Source organism: Neomonachus schauinslandi, chromosome 4, assembly GCF_002201575.2.
Source record: "Neomonachus schauinslandi chromosome 4, ASM220157v2, whole genome shotgun sequence".
In the NCBI taxonomy this organism is placed as follows: Eukaryota; Metazoa; Chordata; class Mammalia; order Carnivora; family Phocidae; genus Neomonachus; species Neomonachus schauinslandi.
The window spans coordinates 75094964-75122718 of record NC_058406.1 but is presented as its reverse complement, the minus strand read 5'-3'; the positions used below and the strand labels follow the sequence as shown (position 1 = coordinate 75122718).

The 27755-nt window shown below is 36.6% G+C and overlaps 1 protein-coding gene across 1 annotated transcript in view; it reads left to right on the top strand.

Moving 5' to 3' along the window:
- The first annotated feature begins 896 nt into the window (after positions 1-896).
- Positions 897-27755, top strand: part of ZNF644 (zinc finger protein 644) — a 102085-nt gene continuing 75226 nt past the window's right edge. Inside the window, exon 1 of the mRNA XM_021690111.1 lies at positions 897-946. The gene's annotated coding sequence lies outside the window, so the exon portion shown is untranslated. The remainder of the gene's footprint in view (positions 947-27755) is intronic.

Here is a 27755-nt window from a genome sequence, read left to right as displayed (position 1 = left end):
TTCTCGTTTGCTCAGTTCAAAAGCAAAGAGAACAGCTCCAAGTCAGTGTTTCTCAAAGTGTAGCGTGTGAAACTCTGCCCTCAGAATCTTGGGGTGCATGCTTGTTAAAAAGGAAGCTTTCCAGAACTCTCTTGGGACCTACCGATTCCTTGAAGTGTTAACCGGTATCTCAAGTGCTTCTTATACAACCTTAATTTGGAGACTCCTGGCATATTGAGTTAACGCAGGGAGAAAATATCCTCCCTGCACTTGAAATTTGAAAGAATCAAATTGGGCCAAACCCTGGGCACCTTTTAGGGTAGGCTGGTCTGCTAATCAAGTTGCCACATTTGATGCTTTGCCTGGCCATCAAGCATCTCCCAACAATTGGTTCCCTTAAGATCCAAACCTTCCTCTGCCATTACAGTTGTGACTGGCAATCTTGAGTTCCTTAGCTGTTTTCATCAACAGTAGGAAAAGAAAAGGAATTCTAGCACGCTAGTGGTTATGGAAATCAAATATGGGCCTGTTCCACCTTAAAGGGCCTAGGCTTGCCTAAGTGCTTGGGTCTTGCAGAGTTTGGGCACCACCATATTTGGAGCGTGCCTACTTTGGGGCGGGAACCTCCTTGAGAGTGATTAGGTCAGCGCTGGGGGAGGTGACCTTGTTTGGTTTCTGGCACCCGAGAACAGTGGTGCACTGTTTCTGCTGCCCCCGTTTGCCTAATTGGCCCAGGCGCTCCATCAGAGTAAAGCCGCCCAAGAGCTCCTCGCTGGCCGCCCCCGCGGCCCGCAGCTCGGTAGAGGCGGGAAAGCAGCGCGCCTGCGCCGTGGGAACCGGGGCCGGAGGCGAAAAGCGGGGAGCGGAGGGGGGCCGTTGGAGCCGAGTAGCGTACAGAGCGGCGTGTGACGCGGGGACGCCGCGCGCTCCCAACGTCGCCCCGGTTTGACGCACACGGCACCAAACTGTGAGTTTCAGGGGTTATTTGGTCGGATTCTCCGGGACTCGAGTGGGTTTCGGACCTCTGGGCTGTGGCGGCGGCGGGACTGAGGGTGGCGGAAGAACTTGGGGGACCCGACCTTCGGCGCTCGGGCCCGGGGAGCTACGCCCTAGGCTGGGTCCCAACCATCCAAAAGGACGCGTTTTGCCGCACAGGCTAAGATGGCGGCGGCGGCCGAGGAGGCGGAGTTGGTGCTACACAAGGAGCCCGGGTCCCGGGTTCGGGGAGGCGGCGGCCGCAGCGGCCGCGGGGGGCGGCGGAGCCTGAGGTGAGCGGCGGCCGCCGCCGCGGGGCGGGACTCGGCGGAGAATGGGGGGGGGGAACCTTTCCACGGCGGCGTCGGAGGATCCGGTAGCGGACACAAAGGGGCTGAGCTGGGCACTAGAATTGGGGGTTTTGTTTAGTCACATGCAGCCGAGCAGCCAGTGAGCAGTAGGGGGAAGGGGCCGAGATCAGGCGGCTTGGGGAGCCTGGCGGTCGCCATTGCAACGCACTGAGTAACGGGGCGGTCCGAGAGCAGTCACCAACCCCTCTCCGGAGCTGCTCGGTTTTGGCCAGAAGCGCCAGCTCTGGCATTAACTGTACACACCCCTCCCCTAACGGGGGACCAGGACCGCAGAGCCGTCCCCTCCCCCTGTTCTGCAAGATCTTATGCCGCTAGGTGCCTGGGAAGTAACGGCAAGAGGTAAATGGCCCAAAGTGTTTGGGTTGCCAGGGGCTTGGTGGGTGTTCAGCTAAAGCTTTTTGCTTCTCCAGGTCTGATTCCCTGGCCTTTGTGTCCCTGGGAGCTTAATCTCTGCCAGAGGAAAGCAGGTGTGCTCCACTTCTCCCGTGAACCTGAAGATGAGTTGTCCCAGACCCTTCTCAGTGATTGGAAACTTAGGTGGTGGAGCTAAAGGTTTCTTGTTACGAGACTTCCACAGACGACTCTCGTGTTGGGATCCATCCATGGTTTAGCAACATTAGTGGAAAACTTTTCTTGAACTGTCTGAGTAATATTGACATAAATTTAGTTGTTATAAAACTTTTATGTTTAGACTTCAGATTTTGTGTGGTCATTAAGAAGTACTCAACAAGGGGCTAAACACAATGAGGGCCTAAATGATGATCCTGTTTTGTATACAAGTCAATAATTACAACAGAAATACCAAAACACCATCATCTCTTCTGGCCAGTTCCGACTAATGCCAGTCTTGTTGCATCTGGTTGATAGATTAGGTTTGCCTTAATAGTATATTGCTTCTCTGCAGTAGTTTAGTTACATTTCTTTGGTTCAAGAAGGAAAGCATGTCAAAAAATAGACAACTCAAGTTACTCAAAGGAAACCTGCTCTTTGCCTACAGTGTCGTGTGTAAGTATCCAGGGAACTTGATGGCAGTAATCCTGCCTTGGTAGCTTTGGTGAGAAAAAATTAGTTTTTATGAGGAAGTTAAAATTTAGACATTTTAATGGGTGAAACATGAAGGCTTGACCACTGTTGGTGCAGTGATAAGTATATTGCTGTTAAAATCATGGCAGTGTAAATTTTAGAACTCTAATATAACGTTATACTGCACTTATGGCTACATCATAGTTTGTATATTGTATTAACATTTGAAGTACAGAACTTGGAAACAACTAATGTTTTGTTTTGGCCAGGTCATACTAACAGAGTAAATAATGTGATTGAAGGGATAAACACATTTAGATCGTTAACTTTAGATCTCTGTTCAAATTAAAATTTGAGTTTTTTAATGTAACTTAAAACTTTCATTTTCCTTGCTTCTTTCAGATATATATTTTCCCCCTTTTAGCTAAATTCTTCTAATAGAGAACAATCTTACTGTATTAATGAATGGAAGATACATTAACATTGGCAAAATGTATTACTGAGTCATGCAGTGTTAGAGTGGAAGGAATCTCAGGGAACAGCTAGTTATACCCACTGTTTTATGATATATTTAGGGCCAGATATGATTATGTTAGTGCATAATGGAAAATTGTCTTTTCAACTTCTACCCCATTGCTCTTTTCATTGGTCACATTGCTGGGATGAGAAGGTGACTCTGTAACTAATAATGGTTGAAAAATAAAACGAGAGTATGTTTGAAAGTATCTGTTAGATACTATTATTTTAATGAGAACTTCTGTGACAGTAAGTTAAAAACTGTTATTTAACATGATATGGCGATGTAGTTTTTAAAGTGACTTCCAGTGAAATAATTCCAGATACAAAATACAGACATTTCAAGTAATTTTGGAGCAATGTTTTTGAATTTGGAGTTTTTCAAAAAGCAGTCTTGACCCCCAAAAATTTAAAGAAACAAACAGCTCGATGAACTTCTTGGTAAGTTTGAAATAACTGTCATTACTACCAGTTATTACATAAGAAATGAGATGCCAAAAACAATGATACAGTGCCTTCATTTTGTAATAGTTTTTTTTTTTTTTTTTTTTGGTAAATGGACATGCCACTTAGATTGGCCCTTGTTAAAAACAACTTGTTAAGATTACTACGACCACTGAATAGTAGATCTGTAAGATCTGTTAGGAAATTCAGCAAGTAGCAAAATCATTTATGGTAGGACCCCACAGTTCTTTAACTTCTTTGGATATCAAATATAACAAAAACTTGTTAAATTGTATTGAGGTTTTAAAGCTTTTATGGGTCATTTAAAGTGCATTTAAATTATTGAATTTTTAAGAAAGTTCATAAACTATTTCTTAATTTTCAACACTGTGCGAGTGGATTTACTTACATTTTAGTCTTATGATAATTAGGATTACTCTCAGATGATTTTTAATTACAAAGTGAGTCTGTTACCTGCAAACCTTAAACATTTTGCAGTTTTAATTTGTTATTCAAGTTGTAAGAGGGAGAGTTTTTGAAATGTGGTTGAGTTGAGACTGTATTGGGTAGCAGGAGGAGAAAAGGGAGTCAAGGACACTCACTAGAAGTGGTGGGGATACCTGCAGTTTAGAGAAATTGATAGAAAAGATAAGGTTTGTCGGAGATACACTGTTAAGAGTTAGGGTTACTTATTTCGATTCTTCTCAGGGTGTGATTCCAAAGGAAAAGAGTGGATCTTTTTCTTATTCTTGTAGGAATACTTTTCTCATGATTGCTTTTCAGACAGTCCTAAGGTAGGAGTTCGCCCTGAATTCAGAAATAGGTATGATGAATTATCCATTCCTAATTTTTAGCAGTCCTTTTAAAAAAGTGCTTTTAACTTTTTAATTGATAGCCTTATACAATAAAACATGAGAATAAGGGATAGCTACTATGATATTTTGGATAGGTATTCAGATGAGCTAACTTTTTACATTTATTATCACTAATCCCTATACAGATTATTTTGTAGATGGAATTTGTAAATATTTACAAAGTTATGAGATGTAGCAATGACTAAAGCAGTTCTAGAAGTACTGTCTTTTAATTTGGGTTTATTAGAGGGAAATCGTTGCTTTTAATATTACAAACCATTTACATCTTTGAATTTTCAGAAAATCGACAATAATCAATCTGATTCTAGCACTAGCTCACCCTGCTGGTTGGCTGAAGTATTTCTATTCTTCTCTTAAAAACAAATATAAAGATCACTGGAGACCTAGAAGGTAGAACAGCAAATTCAATTCATAGTTTTTCTTTAGGAAGATGGGGGTCTCCATGAAAAAGGTATTTTCTCATCTCTAGGGTCTTAGTTGCTCTATTGTTAAATTTTTTCTAAGAGCTGCCAAATCTGAATTGTGGAGTTACTATTCTCTGAATATACTAGGAACTCTTACGTAATTATGAGGAGTTACTATGTTTTTGTCCTTTTAAGTTCAAGGTAGGACATCCTTTGACAATTGAGAGATGTTAGCAAGGAAAACAAAAAGTCCTGTGGATGACTTTCCAGGAGGAGAAAAGCAGAGGATTTCAGGGGGAAGAAAAGAAGCATGCCAGGATAGAAGCAGCAGTGCACACTTCTCCCGAATGGAGGAAAGTGAGGCTGGATTAAGATGAGTGTTTCTAAGATATTTCCTTTATACTCTCCCTCTACTAATCTTTGCTTTACCCCTTCTGTTTGCAAACTATAGCCTTCCCATTTCATTTGGGATTCTAGGAACTGTGATCTTGTAAGTAACTTTGTAAAAAGTATAGATGAGTAATTTGTTCCTTACAATTTAATTCTATTAGTCTAGATTGTGGTACAGTTGAAGTTGGTTAGAGTGATAAATACGATTTTTAGATATTAAGCCTTTTAGTATGTGTATCATTCATTGAAGTTGAATATATAGCTTTTAAAAGTTTTTAAAAGACTTTTTGTACGAAGTCCAGAAATTTAAATATTTGGAAGCCAAATGGATAATTTAAAATAAAATCCTAATAAAGTGTTAGGATTAAAGTACTTTACAGTTTACAAAGCATATATATCTATATTATATCAGTTATTTATCTAACTTTTATAAAAGATTAACATTTTTATGCTTTCTTCCATGGTGTTTATCCTTTTACTGGAAAGCTTAATGCAAATCTTTTTCATCAGTTTCTTGAGGAAGAAGTTAAATGTAACTATTATTTTCAAAACACCATTTATTGGGGAGGGAGTGGTTGCCAACCGTTGAATGGTTTGTGAAGGTGGGTTAAACCTTGCCAAAGTGGGAATTAATTGCCTGCTGCTTACTGTTGATTTACTGAATAATACATACATACACACACATAAATGTGTATACGTACACAAACACACACACACACACAGGAAATCATAGTTGCATTTGCAATTATGAATAAAGAGGCAGGATGAGATAAGGTTTAAAAGTGTAAGCCTTGAAGTAAAACTGATGAGGTTAAAATCTAGCTGTGTGGGGGTGCCTGGCTGGCTCAGTCGGTGGAGCATGTGACTCTTGAGTCGGGGTTGTGAGTTCAGGCTCCACTCTCTACATTGGGCATAGAGAGTACTTAAAAAAAATCTAGCTGTGTGAGCACTAAGCAAGAGGATTTAACAGTAATATCTTCATAGAAGCTTAAGATTTACATTGCACAATTCATGTAAAGTCCTTAGCTTTCTGGTACACAATGGGTACACAAATGTTATCTTTTATAATAATAGTTATTACTGTTACTATTGTTTAATTTTTTTTTTATAGTAACTTGGAATTTTCACCTGCAAGTGATTTGGAATTGTATATTTTTGCTGTTGTTCCTTTTTTAGACCCATGTCTACAAAGGTAAGGTTGTTAGGAAGTCAGAGGCAGGCAACAAAGTTTGCCTTCTCCAGTTCTAGCAGCAAAAGCTATTAATCAGGTTCAGTATTTCAGGAACACATTCCCTTTTGTTACTGGTCAGCTGATGAATAAATGCACTTCGGAATGAGTACATTTTAGTGAAGTTATTTCCCAACCAGTGTGTTGGTTTATCTTTTTTAAAACATCCTGAATTTCTTTACTCTCCTTTAAATTTTTGACGATGAGGATGGTGGTCATTAGGAGAGAGAAGAGGGTGAGTGGCTGTGTGTATTTGTACAGAATATACATATAAACCCCAGATAGGAGAGAAGAGTAGCTTCAGCAGCAGCTAGATTGAGGAGAGGCATGTTATTTTTTCACTGCTTAGTCTGAGTCAGGGGAATTTCCTCAAACAGCATTTCCTTTTGCTGTTTTCCTCTCTGTACTTTGTTTTGTATTTGTCTGTGCTGATATAGTCTTAAACTTACTTCTCTCTTTAATTTTTCTTTTACCACCTACTTCTCCCACCACCAACACAAATTTTAAGCTTTTAAAAAAAAATTGTAAAAGGAAGCTAGTAAATACTTTAAGTTCACATGCAGAGGGGTGTGAGTATGAAAAATTAGAAGTTTCATATATGCTTAAAAATAGTTTCAGCAGTTTGGAAAATGAATGGGGGAAAAGTCACCCATAATCTTATCACCATTATGTAGTCATTAGTATTAAAGGAAAAGGATATGAGACTGACATTAATTAAATATCTACTGTGTATTTCTTATAATAATGCTTGATACATATATTCCCATTTTTTATGCAAGGAAACAAACTCAGACTCTGGTCACATAGATAGTAAATGGTACAGCAGCCAAGTTTGAACATAGGCATATCTTGATTCTATAGAAAAGTTCTTTCTATTCTGCCTTCCTCTCCTTTCTATCTATATTTTAACCTAATTATTACAATTTGTAAGTTTTATTTCCTACTTATAAAACAACATTATAAAAGCATTTTTCTCCCTACCCTTATTTCAGGCGGTGTCTTATTGCCCACATTGTTTATTCATACCACCATATAAAGGCTCTTTGTCTTGGCTACTAGATATTGGTACAATGATATTGGTCAAAGTGGAAGCTGCCTTTTCCTTTACTGAGTGACCAAGAAGAAAAATAACGTAGGTTAATCAGAACTAATACTTTCTGGTATTAGAAAAGCTACAGGTTTAATAATACTATCTGATGAGACATTTAACTCAAAATTGGATATACATAAAATGTAGATGACATTTTCAATTTATAGCCATCAGAGAACAACTTTTTAAATAACTTTTTAAATATTTTTATACTTTGAAATGCCATAAGCTTCCTTGTTAGAAATATTTTTAAATGATATTAAAATTAAATAGGCACTTAATTCTCTTTAGTTATTATCTGTAATTCCTAATGTAATAATCACTATAAAAGGGAAAAAATAATTGAATTCTTACACTATCATTGGGTGGATGGCATGTATTAAAAAATAATTTGTGGGGCTTTTATAGATTGTATAGGGCAGCACTGCCCAATAGAAATACGTTGAGCCACAAATGTGATTTAAAATTTTCTATAGCTTTGTTAAAAAATAAAAAATAGGTAAAATTAATTTTATTAATGTGTTTATTTAATGCAATATATTCAAAACATTCTTTCAATATGTAAATACAATTGAGATATTTTACATTCTTTCTTTCCCCCCCATGCCAAGTCTTCAAAATCAAAAGTGTGTGTTCCACACTTAAAGCACATCTCAATTCAGATTAGCTAAACCTCAAGTACCTAGTAGTGACATGGCTTTCATATTGGACAGTGCAGCTATAGATAGTAAATTCTATACAAGTATGGAGAAAGGATAAAGTAGAAATTGAACTGAGCCTTAAAGAATAGCTAAGAAAAGAGTATGCTGGAGAACAAATCTGTAAAGTGATGGGAATTAAAATAGGAGATATAATTTGAAATCACATAATAGAGTGGCTTGAATCGAGGGAATTTGTTTTGTATGGGGGATGTGTATGTGAGAAATATATGTTAGAGGGTGCTTAATCCATGTCTTGTACATGAGCATTTGATAAATATTGAATTAATATTTAAGTGAATTAATATGAGGCAGAACAAGAAAAATGCCGGAAAATACTAACAAAGCCTCCTAGGTCTCCTTGTGCTTAGGGTATATTGGTGTTCTGTGATTAGCAATATGATGGAGATTAGCAATATGATGGAGAATGATCAAAACGGATGAGATTTGAGAAAAGGTTTTAGATTTGACCATTATTGGTAAGTTATTTTTAAATGGTTTATTTATTTTTATTTTTAAATTTTATTTATTTATCTTTATTTTTTTTTTAAAGATTTTATTTATTTATTTGACAGAGAGAGAGAGAGATAGCGAAAGCAGGAACACAAGCAGGGGGAGTGGGAGAAGGAGAAGCAGGCTTCCCGCGGAGCAGGGAGCCGGATGCGGGGCTCGATCCCAGGACCCTGGGATCATGACCTGAGCCGAAGGCAGACGCTTAACGACAGAGCTATCCAGGTGCCCCTATTTATTTATCTTAATAGATCTTATTTATTTATTTATTTGACAGAGACACAGTCAGAGAGGGAACACAAGCAGGGGGAGTAGGAGAGGGAGAAGCAGGCTTCCCATGGAGCAGGGAGCCTGATGCAGGGCTCGATCCCAGGACCCTGGGATCATGACCTGAGCCGAAGGCAGATGCTTAACGACTGAGCCACCCAGGTGCTATTTTTAAAGATGTATTTAGTTATTTGAGAGAGAGCAGGAGGGGCGGAGCAGAGGGAGAGGTTGAGAATCTCAAGCAGACTCTGTGTTGAGTGTGGAGCCCAACATGGGGCTCAGTCTCACGACCACAAGATCATGATCTGGGCTGAAATCAAGAGTCAGATGCTTAACCAACTGAGCCACCCAGGCGCCCCTATATATTTTATTTAGATATAACTTACATACAGTGAAGTGCACAAATCTTATGAATACAGCTCAGTGAAATTTTACATATAGGTACACATAACATCTACTCAGATCAAAATACAGAACACTGAGAAAGGTGCTTTGTGCCCCTTCCTATTAATTCCCTCTCCAGAAGTAACCACTATTTTGATCTCTATCACCATGAATAAGTTCGGCTTATTTTTGAACTTGTTTATGGCATATTTGTCCTCCTTTCCGAGGGTAGTGAGAATTGATGGCTTGAATCTCTTTCTTTTCTATCCTTGTTTGGCATTAAGTGAATTTGGAGGCAATGAGATGGTAAGTAGTTGGTTCCATGGCTCTTCCTTTTTTTTTTTTTTTCCCAGTGTGGTTTATGCCAAAATCAGAGAGGTGTTTCTTAGTTTTCATTAATATTGACCCTTTAGAAGTTTTATGATGAGAAAATTTGTTTAGAATGCAGAGATTTGAATTGCTTCTAGAGATAACATAGTTATCTGGCTTGCTTTCATTACAGTATTTTCTAGGCATATAGCCAAGAGGTAGAGGAGGTCTTGGATTGCCTCCTTATATAGAGGCCTTTTGGAACCTCTTTAATAGTAGCTTCTAAGCATTATGTGAGTTAGCTTTCAAGCATCGCAGGTTACTTAATAAGGCGTTTGAGTATTTCTGATTGTGATTGTAGGGATAAGAATAAATTGGTACATTTCTGTTTACAGCTCAGTATCCATTCTCAACCTGAAAGATTTTGATATTTATGTGTAAAGAACTAAAATGTTACCTTAAGGACAGTTACACAAAAATTTGAATGGTTAAAATCCATGAGGTACACTTTACTAAATGAGAACTGAAATGGAGTTAGTGATCATGATTTTACTTCTAGCGCTTGAATCAATTTTATTTTTCAAATGGAATTAATGGTTACAACATCGTGTTTCATAAATACTGAGCAGCGGAAGCCCTGTTTACTAGTGTAACAATTGGTGCTTTGGGAGAAGGATTTTTATTTCTGAAATATGTATTATAATAAAGTTGTAAAAAGTATATAACAATGAAAATATGTATCTTTACATTCTAGTATGCCTAGTTTGAGGAATAGATATGTTTTATAAATTGTGCAGAAGTGGACATTTAGCTTAGATGGTTAAGCATCTGCCTTCCGCTCAGGTCATGATTCCAGGGTCCTGGATCGAGTCCTGCATTGGGCTCCTTGCTCAGTGGGGAGCCTGCTTCTCTTTCTCTCTCTCTCTCTCTTTGGCAAATAAATAAAATCTTAAAAAAAAAAAAAGAAAATACCTTTCTCGTTAACGTTGGATTATGAATACTTTTGAATTTATGAATGAAAATATTTAAAGTTTTGGTTTTTTAAAATGTATAATAACTTTGCTTAATACACTCTTGCTCTAAGAATTTTAATAGTTGTCTTGAAGAAATAAAACCTCATCTATCAACTTATGTAGGTTTTGTATTTGTGAAGTATAGAAGGCTAAAGCAAAATTGGTTAGATTAGACCTTGAAAACATATGGTTATTATCTACAAAATACTAATTTTATATAATACCTTTTGGGTAAGATTTAGAAAACCACAAACAAAACAGTTCAAATGTTACTAATTAACAGCCTTAAGAGCTGACTTCTCTGGGTAGAAAAAACACATTTAAGAGTATGTTCTATGTTTTTGTGTTGTTTTGACAAAAATGGCTATTATATTTGAATTTAGTTTTGGGAGATTGGATTTTTTTGTATGCAGAAAAACCTTACTGTATGGTTGTATTTTCTCCAACCTTTGCTTGTTTTCATTGGGTTAGTTATATAGAATTCATGTAGTATCTCACTGGGGGTAAGAATGCTGAAATAATAGAGCAAAGAATATGGTTCCTCCTCTAAAGAGCTCATGAGCTAAGACACAACTTGAGGAGTACTTAATAATGAAATATTTGAATTACTGAGTTGACACAAAATAAAATGAGTGGTATCCAGTAAGATTAGACTAATTAATTAAGCTTGGCAAAAATATTTTTATAATCTAGGTTTTGAAGAAATATGAATAGATTAGTGGGGAGGGAAGGGAGGATCAACTAGGGAGAAAGGTATGTTAAAAAGCACAGAGATGGGAATTGTGGAATGCAAGCATTTTCCTTACTCAAAGTAGAATCTATTTTAAATGAATGTAATGAAAAATAAATTTGATAAGATTGTGGCCTGAGCTGGAGGAATCTAAAGAAATTTGGATTAGAAATTAGAAATAAGGGATTCAACTAAAGTCCACTGAACAGAAATAAATGAAGAAAAATAAAAAAGATTAGCAGCCACATGTAACATGACTGAGAGAAAGATTGAAGTGAGGAAGTTAGAGGTTATTATCTTGGTGGGAGGGAGGGAGTAAGGATGGGTAGTTTTAAAATCAGGCAGGTGAAGTGTGTGGCTCCTGTTTGTCATGCAAAGTTAAAATTAGAATGGAACAGTCTTGTTATCTCTAGCTATTGAAAATAAATTTACTTGGACACACAATTTGCAAATAAGTTACTAACACTAATTGGGATACATCTGCTTTGTTCTATAAAAAACTGATGAGCTTTTAAGTTTGATTGGAAAACTAAGTAAAACTCAAGAAAGTTATGCTATAGTGGTATTTTCTGAAATGCTAGTACTTTGAACTAAAAAAAAGTGCTTGAGATGAATAATAAGAAGAGCTTGTTTGTAATTGTAATGTTGTATTTTGAGTTATAATAGTACATTGTAGCCATGGTTTAAGAGACATTCTAATTGGTATAGGAGCTGGTGGGAAAACAGATAATAAAAATTAGTCTGGACTTTCAGTGTTTAAATTTGTCTTAAAATAAATGCTTATTTTAAAATTTAGGATAGTTGAGAACACACTGCTTTTATTGGGGGAAAAGATTCCTATAGTTCCCTTGGAACAGAAGTATTTTTTGAAATTTAAGATGTAAGTTGTTTGTCTTTACTGGAGTTTTTAAGAGTTCTTGAATGTGTACCATGTCTTAAAGTGAGTAAGATTATTCTTAAAACTGAAGAAGTTTTTTAAAAGAGTTATTTATTAGAGAAAGAGAGAGAGAGCACTCGCTGTGGGGAGGGGCAGCTAAGAGCAGACTGTGCGATGAGCACAGAGCCTGATGTGGGGCTCATTCCCACGACCCTGAGATCACGACCTGATCCAAAACCAAGAGTTGGATGCTTAACAGACTGCACCACCCAGGTGCCCCTTAAAACAGAAGAATTTAAAAACTATGAAAAAATTATACAAGTAATACAATTAAAAATTGTTTTCTGCCCTTTTTAGAGTTAGTAAATAGAACAGAATTTGGGAGTTAATAGAGTCTAGGAACTTAAGATAGTATGTTAGTCTTACTTTAACAAGTTTACATTTTAATCATTCTCACAGTTAATACAGGGTTAACTTCAGTTAGTAAAGAAGTTAGGTTTCTGGCAACATGATAAAATAGGGAGGTACATTTGACTGTGTCCAAGTTACCTGTTGAAATATCAGTTAAAGCAAAAGAAAATAGGCTGTTCCCTACTGTCACTGGAAATAGAGATTTCATCCATCCTCTGAAGTTTGGCATTTTGGTATAAATAGTATGGGTGAGAAGGGATGACAGCAGAACGGTCTACTCTCTGATTATCATGATGAACTATTGGTATGGGAATAGGAAGCTTCCCTGAAAGCCCTCCCCTGGACCTCTTTTCTTCTTCCCTTTTTGCCTGTAAGCTTCTTGGAAATGGATCCACCCCCACCTCTTTGTGCTCCTTGGGTCTATACAAGCTGAAAAACAACGAAAAATCACCATGTGCATGAGGAGAGGCTGCAGTTTGAGAGGGATGGGGACTAGGAAACAAAATTGACTATTCCATACACATTGATCCTACCAAAAAGTTCATACAGGAAAGAGGTGGAAGAGATGGAGGTAATTTCCAGTTGCTGTGATGGAACCAAAAATCTTATGCTAGGTCAGTGAATGCCTTAATGATGGCAGTGCCATTTAGAGTGATACAAATGGCATCCTACGTAGGTGTCCTTTAGTATGATGTTCCTTGTCTAACTTTCTCCTGGTTCATATTATTTTCCAAAACTTATTCACCAACTTCCTGTCAAGTTTGGTTACCTTAAACCCTTCCAATAGCTTTTTCTTCATGTAACGGGAATTGGTCCTCCTCACTCCCCACCTTTACATACTGAATTAAAAATTTTTGGTGTGTGGTTTTGAGTTTTATCTAAGACATAATAACAGAAATCTTAAAAATAAAGGAATGGCAAAAATACGAAAACTTACAAGTTCATCAATTCAAGCAAAGGAGAAAAACCTTTCTAGGGTAAAATGGATGAAAAAAGGCATTTTTTAATTAATAAAAAGAACTACTAAACACTATCAGGCTTGAACTTTTGTGTGATAAACAGCATTGAAATGAGAAGTGTAAAGTAAAGTAAGTAGCCTTTTTTTAGAGAAATTAGTAATATCAACTTTATCTCTCAGAATTTAATAGAACAAATAAACAAAAATTAAGGCTATAAAGATTTGAGTAGCAGTATGTTTTACTTACTAGATGTATGTCAAACTTTGTTCCAAATAGAGAATAGACATTCTTTTCAAATTCCTGTGAATTTTTAAAAAACTGTGTCTTGGGCTTCAAAGAGAATTTGAAGTTTTAAATTAGAGAAATTGAATTGTATAGTCCAATGTTTTTTGACTAAAGTAATAAAACTAGATGTTAAAGCCAAATGATTATAACTACTTGGATGATGAAAACTCTGTGTACTCCTGGGATTTAAGCTTAAATTTAATACTGATTAGAGGTTAACGACAATGAGCACGTGACACAAAAAACAAATGAGATTAATATTCATTTAAACATCATGAGTTAAAAAACTACTTTGCTCTCAAATTCCTAATAGAATTATAATAGTGGTTTTCTTTTTTTTTAATAATTTTTTTAAAAGATTTTATTTATTTATTTAATTGACGGAGAGAGACAGCGAGAGAGGGAACACAAGCAGGGGGAGGGTCAGAGGGAGAAGCAGGCTTCCCGCTGAGCAGGGAGCCCGATGCGGGGCTTGATCCCAGGACCCTGAGATCATGACCTGAGCTGAAGGCAGTCGCTTAACCAACTGAGCCACCCTGGCGCCCCTATAATAGTGGTTTTCTTAAAAAGGCATTGGGTGTCAAGGACAAAGAAAACTGGAAAGTTGATCACAGAAGTAAAACCTTGGAAGCTTGAAAGCAGCAAGTGGTAACTAATTTTGTAGATCTGAGAAAACTGAATTTTCTGCTCTTAGTAGGGGAGGCCTAGAATTGGTACTGTATACTCTGGGATGCTTCAGAAATTGGTGGCTTCATGTACTTTGAAAGAATTGCCCCAAAGTGTATAATAACAAGTAAGCAACACTTGTGGTACTAGGAAAGGGTTTCCTACCTTCAGGTTTCTTCTCTGATATTCAAATGGAGGATTTCTGTATTTGAGAACTCCACACACAGCTTGGGTTAGGGTGTCATACTAAAAAACAGAATTACACAGCAATCTGTATGTTGAACCAGGAATCATCCCCAGCCTCTTTTTCTCTATTAGTTCTGAGAATACTGGGGGTCAGGCTCATAACCCCAGATGTGAGATTGGAAGATTAATCCTGTTTAGCAAACTAACGATCAGGAAAAAAGACCAACAGATATTAACAGATGTGGATCTACCCAGGGAAATGGCCCAGATGGGCCCAGATTGATCATCTTGCAATGACACCTACCCATTAACACAGGATTTCCAGATAGCTTTTATATGTTTCATTTTAAGATATGACAATAAGGATCATTAAACATTTGAGGATAACCCCAGTATGAAAGCAGAGATAGAAACAGCAGTCCCCCCCGCAAAAAAAAAACCCCAAAAAACCCCAAACTTAAAACGTTACTGAAATATGTTTGGAAGTAAGATAATTGTATCTTTGAAACAAGAAAGGATGCTTGCTATAAAAAGTAAAAAGGCAACCCTCAGAAAACAAAAGCTCTTAGACCTTTAGAATGTGAAATAATAGGATTGGAAATATAGAATATGAGATACTTAATAGAAGAGTTAGAAGTTTAGAATATTAAATTCTTGCAGACGGTTGGAAGATAAAGTTGAAATCTTCCAGAAAGCAGGACAAAAAGTGATGTAGAAGATAAGGAAATTAGAAGATCATATTTGGTGAGTTCAACATATGAAAGATAAGAATTACAGGATGGGAGGGCGCCTGGGTGGCTCAGTTGGTTAAGCGACTGCCTTCGGCTCAGGTCATGATCCTGGAGTCCCTGGATCGAGTCCCGCATCGGGCTCCCTGCTTGGCAGGGAGTCTGCTTCTCCCTCTGACCCTCCTCCCTCTCATTCTCTCTGTCTCAAATAAATAAATAAAAATCTTAAAAAAAAAAAAAAAAGAATTACAGGATGGGAGAAAATGTGTGGAGGAAATTAATATAATTGAACAAAAAACTTGGGTTTTCACATTGAAACGCCTTACAGAATGCTCAGCGTAGTGATCGAAAAACAACACATCAAAGTACATCATGATGAAATTTCAGACACCAGAAATAAAAGGAAGATCCCAACAGCTTTCCCATATGAAGCATATAAAAGAGATTAGGAATCAGTAACAATGGAAAGGAATTGTTAATGGAATAATGCCTTCAAAACTCTTGAAGGAAAGGTATTTCCAAACTACCAATTCTGTACCTTCCCAAGCTATCAAGTGTGGGAATAGGCTAAAATTATGAAACATAAGAGGTTGTTAGAATATTTCCTTCCATTGCACTGTATCTCAGGAAGTTACTAGAGGACGTGGACTTTATGAAAATGATGGGTTAAGTAAAAAAGAGGAATTCTCCAGGAAATAGAATTTAGTATAGGAGAGAAGTAAAGAGAACACATAACTAAAATGGTGAGGGAAATCCAAGAAGGGTGGGCTGTGCAGCAGGTCTGAAGAATGATCAGTTCAGATTGGGACAAGAAGAAGAGAGGATCTAGATGGTATGTCTTTAGAAACACTTGTATGCGAGCACACGTGAAATAGAGGGGATTTTTGTGATTTTATTCAAAAGGGACATTTATCTATAGTTTTCTTTTCCTGTGATGTCTTGGTTTTGGTATGAAGGTAAAATAATGACTTCATAAAATGAATTAGGAAATGTTCCTTCCTGTTCTATTTTGGGGAACGTTTGAGAAGCATTGGTGTCAATTCTTTAAACATTTGGTTTAAAGGTAGATTGCACCAGAGAATCCATCTAATCCTGTTTTATTTTTGGTAAGTTTATTCATTACTTAATCTCTTTAATTTGGTATAGGTCTATTTAGATTTTCTGCCTCTTCTTGATTCAGTTTCAGTAGTTTTTTCCTAGAAATTTGTCCATTTTGTCTAGGTTATTTAATTTGTTGCTATGCATTTGTTCCTAGTGTTCCCATATAATCCTTTTTATTTCTTATTAAAACGCCAGTAGTAATGATCCTTTTATCATTCTTGATTGTAATAATTTGTCATTTTTTCTTGGCCAGCCTTTTGAAGGTTTGTAAATTTCATTGATACTTTCAAGGAACCAACTTTTGATTTCATTGATTGTTCTGTATTTTCTGTTCTCAGTTTCATTCATTTAAGCTGTAATCTTTATTATTTTCTCCATCTGCCTGTTTTGGGTTTAGTTTTTTCTTTTTTTGTTTTTTTAAGGTCAAAGGTTAGGTTATTGAATTGAGAGTTTTTTTAATGTAGGAATATATAGCTATAAATTTCCCTTTAAACATTGCTTTCACTTCATCATTTAAATTTTGGCGTACTTGTGCTTTTGTTTTAACATATTTTATAATTTTCCTGTGTGATTTCTTTGATCTATTGGTTATTTAGTTGCTTAATTCCCACATATTAATTTCCCGTATTTCTTCTGTAACTGCTTTCTAGTTTGATTCCCTTGTGTGTGGAGAACATACTTTGTATGATTTTATTTCCTTAAAATTTTTGAAACTTGTATTATAGCCCAATATATGGTCTGTATTGGAGAATGTTCCATGTACACTTGAGAAGAAAGTGTTCTGCTGTTTTGAGTGGAGTATTCTGTAGATGAATGTCAAGTCTAGTTAGTTTATAGCGTTAAAGTCTTCCGTTTCCTTGCGTTTTTCTGTCTGGTTCTATCCATTATTGAAAATGAGGTATATAAGTCTCCAACTATTTTTATTTGTTTTTATCTGTTTATTTTTCCTTTCAACTTTATATGTTTCTGTTTCATATATTTTGAGTCTTTATTGTTAGGAGTATATATGTTTATAGTTGATCTATAATTTTTGATGAATTGATCCTTTTATTATTATAAAATGTCCTTCTTTGTCTCAACACTTTTTTTCCTTAATGTCTATTATGTCTGATAAGAGTATGGCTACTCCAGCTCTCTTTTGGTTACAGATTGCTTGGTATATCTTTTTCCATCCTTTTACTTTCAGCTTATTGAATCTAAAGTGTCTTTGAACCTACAGTGTATCTCTTTTAGATAACATCTAATTGGATTGTGGTTTTTTGCCCATTCTGTCAGTCACTGGGTTTTGATTGGAATGACCAATTAATTTGCATTTAATGTAGTTACTGATAAGGGAGGATTTATGTCTGCTATTTTGTTGTTTTCTGTGTCTTAAGATTTGTTTCTGTTGTTCCTTTATTCCTCAACTATTGCCTTCCTTTGTACTAAATAGATTATTTTCTAGTACCGTTAAAATCCGTTGTTCCTTTTTTTCACTATATATTTTTTTCATTGTGGTTGTCCTGGGAATTGCAGTTAATAACTTATTTCAGTCTAGTTCAGATTAATATCAATTTCAAAAATATACAAAAATTTTGCTCCTGTATAGCTCCATTCCTTCTCCTTCCTTTGTGCTATTATTGTCATGTAAGTTACCTCTATATGTCTTTTAAATGATAGAAGAAAAAAGTTACAAAATTAAAAATTATACTGTCTTTTATATTTACCTATCTAGTTACCTTTTTTGTGCTCTTTATTCTTCAGGTGGATTCAAGTTACTGCCTAGTGTCCTTTCATTTCAGCCTTTAGTATCTCTTGTATAGCAGGTCTTCTGGCAACCAGTTCTGTCAGGTTTTGGTTATCTGTGAATGTCTTAACTTTCATTTTTGAAAAGTAAAGAATTCTTGGTTGACAGTATTACTTGTTCAGTACTTTGAATATGTCTTCCTATTGCCTTTTGGCTTCCATGGTTTCTGATGAGAAATTAACTATTAATTTTATGGAGGATCTCGATATGTGACAAGTCACTTATCTATTGGCTTCTTTCAGGATTCTCTGTTTTTTGAGTTCCTTGAGCTTTTTGGGTGTTAGGGTAATATTTTTCATTAAATTTAGGGGAATTTTCAGTGATTATTTATTCAGATATTGTTTCTGCCCTTTCCCCTCCTCTCTTTCTGGGACTCCCATTATGTGTATGTTGGCATGTTTAATGGTGTCCTTCAGGTATCTTAGATTCCTCTTTTTTTTTTTTTTTTCCTTCATTTGTTTTTCTTTCTGTTTTTGGAGTAGATAATCTCGATCTTCACATCCACTGATTTCTTCCTTCTGCCTGCTCATATCTGCTGCTGAAAACTTCTAGTGAATTTTTAATTTTATTTAAATTTTTTTAGTTTTCAACTCCATTTCTGTTTCATTCTTTTTCATGATTTCTTTCTCTGTGTTTTCTGTTTGTGGGACATCCATCTCATACTTTCCTTTAGTTCGTTTGACAAAGTTCCTTTAGTTCTTTGAACATGTTTAAAGTAAGTGATTTGTGAATATTGCCTAGTAAGTCTAATGTCTGTGTTTCCTTGGACAGTTTCTGTTGACTGCTTTTTGTTTGTTTTCCCATGTGTATGAGCCATTCTTTCTCATATAGTTAGAAGTTTTATCATTTTTTTGTTGAAAACTTCATTTTAAACAGTGTGGCAGCTTTGATAATCAGATTCTCCCCTTCCCAGTGCTTGTTGTTACTATTTGTTGTTTATTAAACTAATAAAGAGTTTTTTTAAACGAATTCTGTAAAATCTGTATTCTTTTTTTTTTTTTTTAAGATTTTATTTATTTGACAGAGGGAGACACAGCGAGAGAGGGGACACAAGCAGGGGGAGTGGGAGAGGGAGAAGCAGGCTTCCTGCAGAGCAGGGAGCCCGATGCGGGGCTCGATCCCAGGACCCTGGGATCATGACCTGAGCCGAAGGCAGACGCTTAACTGACTGAGCCACCCAGGCACCCCTGTAAAATCTGTATTCTTTATCATGGGTGGCCCCTGAAGTTTCTATTCAGTTAGCTTAGTGGTCTAATAATTCAACAGAGATGTCCTTAAATGCCTGAAATCTCCCAGTCTCAACATTCAGAAAGGAATTTTATAATTTTGCCTTACACTTCCTGCAGAGCCTCTCGTTAGCCAGAGGTGAGTGCTTAGGGTCTTCTCAGGCCTTTCCTGAGCATATGCACATCCCTGTGCTTACATGTGACCATCTAGATTCTCAGGAATATATTGCAGCTTTTCTTAGCACCCAGTTTTTCTTTTTCAGCTCTTTTGGTTAGCCTGTTGTTTGTCTTATCCACTGCCTTGGTCAGCTGCAATATAAAAAAGTGGCCTCTGATAGTTTTTTGACAAACACCCTTGGGGAAAAGTTTTGTTTTGTTCTCTTTCTGCATTGGGTGAGCTCCGAGGTCAAATTAAGGTAACTTTAGGAGTGGGGTCTTCCAAGAAACCACCAAACATGTCAAATAATGACAGTCCTCTGGGAATGTAGTAGAGGTGATCTCATCATCTTCTGCCCCTCACCGCGCCCCCCCCCCCCCCCCCCCGCCAAGTATAGCTGCCGGGCTATTAGTTTTCACCAGGTTTGTGGACTGTTGAGTTTCAAAGCTACTATAGAGCTGGAGTGGCAGGATGGGAATAGGGCAAAATAAAATGCCACAAAATTTGCTGGTCTTAATCAAGATTTAGCCATCTTTCTTGAATAAGAAAGTCTTGCAGCAAGACTTTGGTTAATTTCTCGTTTGGAAAATGTTGACTCTTTTTTTTTTTTTTTTTTTTGCCATTGTTCTTGTTGATTTAATGGAGATGATGTTTTTCAGATGTCCTTATTTTGATATTTTTGCTGTGTCTTACTGTTGAGTTTTGAGAGTTCTATTTTAGAGTCTTGTTATGTAGTTTGCAAACATCTTCTCCAACTGTGTCACTTGTTTTTTAATCCTCTTAACAGGATCTTTCACAGAGTAAATAAAAGATTTTTGATTTGATGAAGTCCTGTTTATCAATTTTTTTTTTATGGATCATGCTTTTGATGTTAATTCAAAGAATTCTTTTTCTAGGTCTAGATCCTGATGATTTTTTTTTCTGTCTTCTACAGGATTAATAGTTTTACATTTTAACATTTAAATCTATAGTCCACTTAAAATTAATATTGGTATAGAGTGTGAGATTTAAGTTGGTATTCTTTTTTTTCTCTCTTTATATTCAGTTGCTCCAGCACCAGTTGTTGAAAAGACCTATTTTTCTCCATTGAATTGCTTTAACACTTTAGTGAAAAAGTCAGCCATCCTTATGTAGGGCTTTGAGGAGGTTATAGAAAATATAGAACGAATACTAGAGAGTTAATTCATTTTCTTATGTAGGAGGCAATTAAATCCAAAATGAAAAACCAGTATAACCAAATTGTTTAGAAATTGGGTGGGGGAGGGATGGTTAGAGAAGAGGTGGTGGGTAGTGCTGATTTTCATAACAAGCTTTATTTCATTCTTAAAATATGCGTTTATATAATTTTAATTAAAATAAAAACAAATACTGTAGGGTAGGTAATGCCAGTGCTTAGGCGGAAAGTTTAAAACCTTAAATGTCTGTATTTTTAATTTTGAAATGTTTTTAATGTGGAAAAAATACTCAATGCATGGTAAGAAAAATGTACAACTTCAGAATTCAAAAGTGTGTACCTGCTTAACCAACCCCTAGTCAAGAATTAAAACATTGCCAGTTCCTCCATTCTTTTCCCTTCCAGTCAAACCTCTCCCTCTGTCCTTGAGAGACTACCGTCTAACCTTTTATGGTTTTTGTTTTGTATTTTTATATTTTGTTTTATTTTTTTATATTTTTACCACTTTTTGAACTATATATTTTTTCCTGTTAATGAAATGTATATAAATGGATCTTGGCTTTTCCAGCATTGTTTGTGAGATTCATATCTATTTTTGCATGTAACTATAGTTCATTCAGTTTCATGGCTGTGCAGGCATACCTCATTGTATTGCGCTTCACTTTGTTGAGCTTTGCGAATGGTGGTTTTTTGTTTTTTGTTTACAAATTTAAGGTTTGTGGCAACCCTGTATCTAGCAAGTCTATTGGTGCCATTTTTCCAACAGCATTTGCTCACTTCATGTCTTTTTTATCACATTTTGGTAATTCTTGCAACATTTCAAACTTTTTAATTATATTTCTGATGGTGATCTGTGATCAGTGATTGCTGCTGCTATTATTATAATTGTTTTGGCAATTATAAGATGGCAAACTTAATAAATGTTCTGTGTGTTCTGACTGCTCCACTGACTGGCTGTTCCCCTGTCTCTCTCTTTTGACTCGGGCCTCCCTATTCCCTGAGACACAATATTGAAATTAGGCCATTTAATAACCCTATAATGGCTTCTAAGTTTTTAAGTGAAAGGAAGAGTTGCATGTCTCTCACTTTAAATCAGAAGCTAGAAATGATTAAGCTTAGTAAGGAAGGCAAGTCAAAGGCTGAGATAAGGCCAAAAGCTAGGCCTCTTGGACCAGTTAGTCAAAGTGTGAATGCAAAGGAAAAGTTCTTGAAGGAAAAGTGCTACATCAGTGAACACATGAATGACGAGAAAGTTAAACAGCCTAATTGCTGATGTGGAGAAAATGTTAGTGGCCTGGATAAAAGATCAGACCAGCCACAACATTCCCTTAAGCCAGAGCCTAAGGCAGAGCAATAGGCCCTAACTCTCTTCAATTCTGTAAGGCTAAGAGAGGTGAGAAGCCTGCAGAAGAACTGTTTGAAGCTAGCAGAGTTTTGGTTTACAAGGTTTAAGGAAAGAAACCTTTAGAACATAAAAGGGCAAGATGAAGCAGCCAGTGATGATGTAGAAGCTGCAGCAGGTTCTTCAGAAGATATCTAGCTAAAATAATTAACAAAGGTGGCTACACTAAACAACAGATTTTCATTGTAGACAAAGCAGGCTTATATTGGAAGAAGATGCCATCTAAGACTATCATAGTTAGGAAAAGCCAGTGCCTAGCTTCAAAGCTTCAAAGGGCAGGTGACTCTTGTTGGGGGCTAATGCAGTTGGTGATTTTAAGTTGAAGTCAGTGCACATTTACCATTGTAAAAATCTTAGGGCCCTTAAGAATTGCACTAAATCTACTCTGCCTGTGCCCTGTGAATGGAATAACAAAGCCTGGTTGATAGCGTATCTTTTTATAACATGGTTCACTGACTGTTTTAAGCCTACTGTTCAGATCTACTGCTTGGATAAAAAGATTCCCTTGTAAATATTACTGCTCACTGACAATGTACTTGATCAAGAGCTCTGACAAAGATGTACAGTGAGGTGAATGTTGTTTTCATGCCTGCTAACCCAACATCCATTCTGCAGCCCATGGATCAAGGAGTAAATTCAACTTTCAAGTCTGTTTAAGAAGTACATTTTTTAAGACTGTAGCTGCCATAGATAGTGTCTCCTCTGATAGATCTGGACCAAGTAAATTGAAAACCTGGATTTACCATTCTAGATGCCATTAAGAACATTCATAATTCACGGGAAGCGGTCAGAATAAAAACACAAACAGGAATTCGGAAGAAGTTGAATTCAACTCTCAGAGGTGACTTGGAGGGGTTCAGGACTTCAGTGGAGGCAGTAACTGCAGATGTGGTGGAAATAGCAAGAGAACTAGAACTAGAAGTGGAGCTTGAAGATGTGACTGAATGGCTGCAATCTCATGATAAAGCTTGAACCGATGAAGAGTTGCTTCATAGGGAAGAGCGAAGAAAGTGCTCTCTTCAGATGGAATCTACTCCTGGTGATGATGCTGTGAAGACTGTTGAAATGACAACAAAGGGTATACATATTACATACATCCTTAGTTGATAAAGCAGCAGCAGGGTTTGAGAGGATTAGGCTCTAATTTTGAAAGAAGTTCTGCTCTGGGTAAAATGTTACCAAACAGCATCACATGCTACAGAGAAATCATTAGTGAAAGGAAGAGTCAATACATGTGCCAAACTTCATTGTGGTCTTATTTTAAGAAATTGCTACAACCACTCTAATCTTCATGAATCACCACCCTGATTAGTTAGCAGCCATAAACATTGAGGGAAGACCATGACTTGCTGATAATCCAGAAAATGGTTAGCATTTTTTAGCAATAAAATATTTTGAAACTAAAGTGTGTACTTTTTAAAAGACATACTGCTATTGCACACTTAATATACTATAGTATAGTGTAAACACAACTTTTACATGCACTGGGAAACCAAAAAATTCATTCGACTTGCTTTATTACAATTTTGCTTTATTGTGGCAGTCTGGAACTGAACCCACACTATCTCTGAGGTGTGCTTGTACAGTACGGTACGTTATATGAATAACCCACAATTTATTCATTGTTACGGATGGAAATTTGGATTATTTCTACGTTTTAGGCTTTCATGAATAAAGCTGCTGTTTATTTCCTTGCACATGTCTCCTAGTGCGCACACAGGCACACATTTATATTTAGTAAATAGTTTAATAGCTTAGTTTTAGAGTGTATTTATGTTTAAGAAGATATTAAAAACTTTTTTCCCAAAGTGTTTTGTATCAATTTATAATCTCATCAACACTTTTGTACTTCATCTTCACCAACATTTTGTATTGTTAATTTTTAATTTTAGCAATTTTTGTGGATGTGTAGTGGTTTTATTTCCCATTTCCCTGATTCCAAATGTGATTGTACCTTTTTAGATATTTATTGGCCAGATTTTATAAATATTTTGTGTATTTTGGGAAAGAATTGTGTTCTGCAGGTTTTTAGGTATAGTATTTATATGTGTCAAGTCAGTTGGTTAAGCATGTTGTTTAAAACTTCTACATCCCCCCACAATTAATTGCAACATGTTGGTTCAATTAGAGATGTGTTAAAATCTTCTGTTATTATGGATTTGTCTTTCTTGTGTTGCTGCCCATTTTTGCAAATTTAGAATTGTTTAATGTTTCTGATGAGTTGAACATTTTATCATCATTATTTCTCGTTGTCTTTGGTAATGCTCTTTGCTTTGCAGTCTACCTTAACTAATAACAATATGGCTACACGGGCCTTATAGTTAGTGTTTGGGTGGTTCATTTTCTCCCCCCAACCTTTAAGTTTTTCTGTGCCTTTTTGTTTCAGAATTGTTTCGTGTATCCACACCATATCATTGTTTTTATTTCAATCTGATCTAACACTTCATCATTTAATTGTAAAGTTTATTTAGATTTCACGTAATTATTGATGTCTTGGGGCTCAAATGTAGAGTCTAATGTGCTTTCTATTTATTCTGTTATGTTCTTTTTCTCACCTTGCTGTCTTTTTGGATTAAGTATTTTTATTCTCTCGTTCCCCCATCTTTTTTTTTTTTTAATTCTGTTTTACAGTCTGCTAGACACAAATCTCATTTTTATCTGAAAATATCTTTTTTTATTCACCTTCATTTTCAAGGATAGTATCACTGGATATAGAAGGTATTGCTCTAGCATGTCCCATTTTTTCTGATGATGTCAGCCATTACTTGTACTGTCATTTCCTATACGTAGCCATTTTTCTGTGGCCACTCAAGGTTTTCTCTACAGCCTTTAACAGCCTGACTATGATATGTGTGTAGAAATGTTTCTTTATGTTTATCCTACTTGGGTTTATTGAGATTCTTGGATCTGTAAATTACTGTTTTCTATCATCTGAGATGTTTTTGGTTATTTCTTCAACAAACATTATTTTGAACCTTTTTTATTCTTCTCTTCTGTTGCATCTTGTACATCAGTGTTGAATTGGGTGATATTTATGTTGGACTGCCTGATACTGTCCTACTGGTCTCTGAGACTGTTAATTTTTCTTCATTTTACTTTGTTTTCTGGACAGTGTTATTGCCATATTTCAAGCTCACTAATTCTTTGCCACCTCTAATCACCCCCTTCAGTTGAATTTTTTATTTCAGTTATTTTACCTTTCAGCTTTTTTTTTCATGGTTTCTCTCAATTCTTTGAGTTTATTTTCTTTTAATATTTGTAATATAGTTAGAATAGCTGTTTTGAATTCTTCATATGCTAACCCTAACATCCAGGGTGCTCAGGATCAATATCTGTTGACTCCCCCTTTTTTCCTGAGTATGGATCACAGTTTACTGTTTCTTTGTGTATGATACAATTTTGCTTGAAAACTGGACATTATGAATATGTTTTAGTGACTCTGGTTTCTATTCATGTTCTGGGAATTGGATGAAATTTATATTCTGATTTTGACGTTTGCCCTGTGATTTTCTTGCTCCTAGGGATTCCAATAATTTCCACCTGTTCTCCTGGGCTTGGGTTCTGTCCTCAGTCACTTCAGCCTTATAAGGCTTCAGCTCCCTATTGCCCAAACTGTGCACACTTGAGAAATACACTCTGTTGAAAAAGCATCAATAGTACAGCTCTGTTTTTCAAGTGTAAAAATACTGACCTCTGCTAACTTTTTCTCCTTGACCCTTTCAGTTGTTCTCTGTGCATACATAGTTTATCAGTCATCCAGTGATTTGGGCAAAATTTATACAGAGAATTTTTGTTTGACTGCTTCTCTGGTGCTCTTACTACCATGTTCTTTCATTTAAATTCCATTTAAATTTTCAGCTGCTTTTCCAGGCTTAAATTCTGAGCCCTATGGTAGTGTCTTTTTCCAGAGATGATTTTCATTTGCTTGTGTCACACCTGGGGTCTCCAGCAGTCTGGGATTACTTTAATTAAATTTTAGGGATTGAGTTTTTTTTATTTGCTCAGCTAAATGTCTTTAGGTAGGGCTGCAGTACGTGCAAGGACTTGTTTACTTCTGGCTCACTGGAGTTTAGTCCTTTGGGGTCTCAGCTGAAATAGTGGGCAGCATTTATATGGTTCCCACCGTTTCTGAACCTTACATTCCCCTTTTAGTTCTGTTAACTCTAACAATGTTAGAAATAATGATCAGTTTCTCAGCTGCCTCATCTGGATTGGCAAAAACCCCCACGGCAAATCATCCTTGGGTGCTGGGTTGTTTTCTGTTTTTTGTTTTTAAGATTTTATTTATTTGAGAGAGAGAGAGAGCGAGCATGAGCGAGGGTGAGGAGGGCGAAGGGCAGAGGGAAAGGAAGAAGCAGGCTTCCTACTGAGCAGGGAGCCTGATGCGGTGCTCAATCCCAGGACCCCAGGATTGTGACCTGACCTGAAGGCAGCCACTTAACCGACTGAGCCACCCAGGCCACCCAGGGTATCTGTAGGTTTCCATCCTGTCTTAGATCCTGGCCTGGTCATTCTTTACTGTTGTGTTAGCTTTTTGGTGTCTTCAGATTGATTGTTTTTAATATTTTGTTCAGTTTCTCTAGTAGGTTTCAGTAGGAGGATTGAGAAATATTTACTATTCTGCTATTAACTGCAATTATTTCAGGCATGTTTGGATTGATAGGTGCGTATGATACTATTGTGATAATGTTTATATTTCGTGGCTTGGGTTTTTTCTGTGGTGACTTCATTCCTAAGTACGTTAGGAGGTGGGCAGAGATGGCTGCCTGACACATATAATTCTCATAGCTGTTATTTCCACTGAAGAGTATACCTTTCCTAGTACTTGCAGACATCCTGAGAAGGATTTTTAATTTCCCACTCTAGCCCACGTTCTCATCCATGAATAAATTACTGTGGCTACCTGAGGAATTCTCATCAGCCTGGGTGTCACTTGTTCATCCCTCAGTTCAGGGCCCTATAATTGGTACCACTTTAACAGTTGAGTAAGAGTGTTTTATTAATGGGCAGTCAGGGTGCTATTAACATAAATAAGAAAAGGGATGATAGCAGATTGCTCTATAATAGTTTTCATCGATTTTTGGAGGATCCTGAAAAATTTCATTATATGGTTGAATCTAGTAAAGCTGTCTAGCAACAGAATTTCACAAAAAATAATAGTGACTGGTAACATTACTTATAAAATGATTTTGCTCGGTTTATATGTCTCTTGAGATTGACAAACTGACAAGATGTTTTGTAGAGTCACTGCTAATAAAACAGTAAAATAGACCTCTATGTCTCTTTTTTCCCTTGCCTTCAAAATTAAGATCTAGACCAATTGTTAATCTAAAATAACTCTTCTAGGCGCCTGAGGCTCAGTTGGTTAAGCGACTGCCTTCGGCTCAGGTCATGATCCTGGAGTCCCAGGATCGAGTCCCGCATCGGGCTCCCTGCTCAGCAGGGAGTCTGCTTCTCCCTCTGACCCTCCTCCCTCTCATGCTCTCTGTCTCTCATTCTCTCTCTCTCAAATAAATAAATAAAATCTTTAAAAAAAAAAATAACTCTTCTAGGGATAAGAATAATTTAATATGGTATCTTTAGGATAGAGT